This window comes from Scyliorhinus canicula, unplaced genomic scaffold, assembly GCF_902713615.1.
Source record: "Scyliorhinus canicula unplaced genomic scaffold, sScyCan1.1, whole genome shotgun sequence".
Lineage (NCBI taxonomy): Eukaryota > Metazoa > Chordata > Chondrichthyes > Carcharhiniformes > Scyliorhinidae > Scyliorhinus > Scyliorhinus canicula.
Window position 1 is genome coordinate 2,884,811 of NW_024055500.1, and position 4,452 is coordinate 2,889,262.

The 4,452-nt window shown below is 42.3% G+C and overlaps 1 non-coding gene across 1 annotated transcript; it reads left to right on the forward strand.

The window, feature by feature from the left end:
* Nucleotides 1-3,032: 3,032 nt before the first annotated feature.
* On the forward strand, nt 3,033-3,114 carry trnas-cga. The gene has a single exon. It is a non-coding gene; the product is annotated as a tRNA-Ser (tRNA).
* The last annotated feature ends 1,338 nt before the right edge of the window (nt 3,115-4,452 follow it).

The window sequence follows — 4,452 nt, forward strand, 5'->3', positions numbered from 1 at the left end:
TAAAATTTAGCAATGCCCAACGTCGAAGATGGTTAAAATTTAGCCATGCTCGGCCCTGAAGATGGTTAAAATTTAGCCACCCTCAGCGTCGAAGACGTTTAAAATTTAGCCATGCGCGGCCTCGAAAATGCTGAAAATTGAGCCATGCTTGGTCTCGAAGATCAAGATTTTGCAATGCTTGACCTCGGAAATGTTGAAAATTTAGTCACGCTTCATTTTAAAGTTGTTGAAAATGCAATATTCCTCGGCCTCGAACACGGTCAAAATTGAGCCATCCTCGGCGGTTAAAATTTCGCCATGCTTGGCCTTGAAGATTGTAAAATTGAACAATACCCAACCTCGACGATGTTGAAAATTTAGCCATGCTCGGATACGAAGATATTGAAAATTTAGACGTGCTCGCCGTCAATGTTTAAAATTTATCCCATGCTCGGCCTCTAACACATTTAAAATTATCCATGAACTGCCTCAACGATGTTGATTTTTTTTCAATTCTCGGCTTAGAAGATGTTTAAAATGTCACCATTCTCAGCATCGAAGATGTTTAAAATTTAGCCACCGTCGGCCTCTGAGATGTTTCAAATTTCGTCATGCTGGGCCTTGAAGATGGTAACATTTAGCTATTCCCAACCTCGAAGATGTTGAAAATTTAGCCATGTTCGGTCTCGAAGATATTGAAAATTTGCGCACGCTCAGCTTCAAATGTGTTAAAAAATTAGCCCATGCTTGGCCTCTAAGAGATTTAAAATTTAGCAATACTTAGCCCCTACGACGTTTGAAATTTCATCGTGCATTGGCTTGAAGATGGTAAAAGTAAGCAATGACCAAAGTCAAAGTTGTTAAAAATTTTGCCATGATTGGCCTAAAACGTGTTGAAAATTTAGCCATGCTCTGCCTCGAGGACGTTTAAAATTTAATCATGCTCGGCCTCTAAGATGCAAATTTAGCTATGCTCGGCCTCAAAGATTTTTAAAATTTACACATGATTAGCCTCGAAGATGTTGAAAATTTAGTTATGATCTGCATCAACGATGTTTTAAAAAATTTCCTCCTCGGCCTAGAATATGTTTAAAATGTAGCCAGACTCGGCCTCAAAGAGATTGAAAATTTGGCCATGCTTGACCTCCGAGACATTTAAAATTTAGCCATCCTCGGCGTCTGAGTCATTGAAAATTAGGCCATATGAAGATGGTTAAAATTTAGCAATGCTCGGCCTCAAAAATGTTCAAAATAGAGCGACACTCTGTCTCTGAGACATTTAAAATTTAGCCCTCCTCGGCCTCTAAGACGTTTCAAATGTCTTCATGCTTGGCCTTGAAGACGGTAAAATTTAGCAATGCCCAGCATCAAAGATGTTGAAAATTGAGCCACGCTCGGTCTCTGAGACATTTAAAATTTAGCCATCCTCGGCCTCTGAGATGTTTCAAATTGCGCCATGCGTGGCCTTGAAGATGGTAACATTTAGCAAGGCCCAGTCTCAAAGATGTTGAAAATTTAGCCAACCTCGGCCTCGCAGATGTTTCAAATTTAGCCATGCTCGGCCTCGAAGATGTTTGATAGTTCCCCATGCTTGGCCTCAAAGATGTTTAAAATTTAGAGACACTCGATTTCAAAGTTGTTGAATATTTGGCTATCCTGGGCTTCTGAGACTTTTAAATTCTACATGCTCGGCCCCGGAGATGGTTAAAATTTAGCCATCCTCGGCATCGAAGATGTTTAAAATTTAGCCAGGCACGGCCTCTAAGACGTTTAAAATTTAGTCATGCGCAGCGACTAAGATGTTGAAAGTTGAGCCGTGCTTGGACTCGAAGACGTTGAATATTTTGCCATTCTCAGTCTCGAAGATGTTAAAAATTTAGACAAGCTCGATTTCAGAGCTGTTGAAAATTTAACCTTCCACGGCCTAGAGCAAGGTTAAAATTGAGCCATCCTCGGCCTCTAAGACGTTCAAAAGTTCGCCATGCTTGACCTTGAAGATGGTGAAATTTAGAAATACCCAACATAGAAGATGTTGAAAATTTAGCTGTGCTCGGCCACGAAGATATTGAAAATGTAGCCATGCGTAGCCTCGAAGATGTTTAAAATTTACTCATGACCTGCCTCAACGATGTTTAAAAATGTTTAATTCTCGGCCTAGAAGATGTTTAAAATGTAGCCATCCTCGGCCTCGAAGACATTTAAAATTTAGCCACCGTCGGCGTCTGAGACATTTAAAATTACGCCATGCTCAGCCATGAAGATTGTTAAAATTAAGCAATGCTCAGCCTCGAAAACGTTGAAAATTGAGCCAGGCTTAGTCTCTGAGACATTTAACCCCCGTCGGCATTTGAGAGGTTTAAAATTTCGTCATGCTTGGCATTGAAGATGATAAAGTTTTCCAATTCCCCACCTCGTCGATGTTAACAATTTTGCCAACCTTGGCCTCGCAGATGTTTAAAATTCCCCATGCTCTGCCTTGGAGATGTTTAAAATTTAGCCATGCTCAGCCTCTAAGATGTTTAAAATTCGCAATGCTCAGCCTTGGAGATGGTTAAAATTTAGCCCTGCTGGGACTCCTAGATGTTTACAATTCTAACCATCTTTGAGTCCGAACACGGCTAAACTTTAAACTTCTACTGGGCGGCGCATGCCTAAATTTTCAACATCTTAAAGGCTGAGGCTGGCTAAATTTTAACCGCCTTTGAACGCTGATGGTACAATTTTCAACCGACTTGAAATAGAGCGTGTCTAAAGTTTAAACATCTTCGAGGCCAAACATGGCTAAATTTTAAACATCTGAGAGGCCGAGCATGGCTGAATTTTAAACATCTTAGAGGCCGTGCATGGCAAATTTAAACATCTTCGAGACCGAGCGTTGCTCAATTTTCAACATCTTCGAGGCCGAGCATTGCTAAATTTTAACCACCTTCCTGGCTGAGCATGGCGTAATTTTAAACGTCTCAGACGCCGAGGATGGCTATATTTTAAATGTCTCTGACGCCGAGCATGGCTCAATTTTTAACATATTCGAGGCCGAGGATGGCTAAGTTTCAGCTGCGATGGCCGAGTGGTTAAGGCGTTGGACTCGAAATCCAATGGGGTTTCCCCACGTAGGTTCGAACCCTGCTCGCATCGGCTACAATCCGAAGGGGCTGGTTTAGCTCACTCAGCTAAATCGCTGGCTTTTCAAGCAGGCCAACAGCACGGTTCAATTCCCATACCAGCCTCCCCAGACAGGCGCTGGAATGTGGCGACTAGGGGCTTTTCACAGTAACTTCATTGAAGCCTACTCGTGACAATAAGAGATTTTCATTTCATTTCATTAACCGTATTCGAGGCCGAGGATGGTTTCATTTTCAATGTTTTCGTGGCCGAGGATGGCTACATTTTAACATCTTCTCGGCCGAGAATGAAAACATTTGAAACATCGTTGTGTCAGATCATGACTAAATTTTAAACATCTTCGAGGCTAAGCATGGCTAAATTTTACATGTCTTAGAGGCCCTGCATGGACTATATTTTAAACATCTTTGAGGCCGAGCTTGGCTAAATTGTCAACATCTTCGAGGCCGGGCAGCACGGTGGCACAGTGGTTAGCATTGCTGCATCATGGCGCTGAGGTCCCAGGTTCGATCCCGGCTCTGGGTCACTGTCCATGTGGAGTTTGCACATTCACCCCGTGTCTGCGTGGGTTTCGCCCGCACATCCCAAATATGCGCAGGATAGGTGGATTGGCCACGCTAAATTGCCCCTTAATTGGAAAAAATGAATTGGGTTCTCAAAATTTATTTAAAAAGCATCTTCGAGGCTGAGCATGGCTAAATTTTCAACATTTTCGAGGTTGGGCAATGCTAAAGTTTACCATCTTCAAGGCCAACATGGCGAAATTTTAAACATCTTAGGGGACGAGCATGGCTAGATTTGAAACGATTTAGAGGCCGGTGATGGCTAAATTTTAAATGCCCCAGATGCCGAGCATGGCTATTTTTTCAGTGTCTTCGAGGCAGAGTGTGGATCAATCTTCAAAAGCTTCGAGGCCGAGCATGGCTAAATTTTAAACATCTTATAGGGCGAGCATGGCGACATTTAAATGTCTTACGGTCTGGGATGGCTAAATTTTGAATTTCTACGAGGTTGAGCATGGCTAAATTTAAAACATCTCCGAGGCTGAGGATGGCTAAATTTTAAACATCTTCGAGGCCGAGCATTGCTAAATTTGAACCATCTTCATGGCTGAACATGGCGTAATTTTAAATGTCTCAGATGCTGAGGATACTTATATTTTACATGTCTCAGTCTCCGATCATGGCTGAATTTTTAACATCTTTATGGCCGAGCACGGCTAAATCTTCAAAATCCTCGAAGCCGAGCATGGCTAAATCTTCAACACCTTAAAGGTCGAGCATGGATAAATTTTAAACGTCTCAGTGGCCAAGCATGGCTAAATGTTAACCATCTCCAAGGCCGAGCATG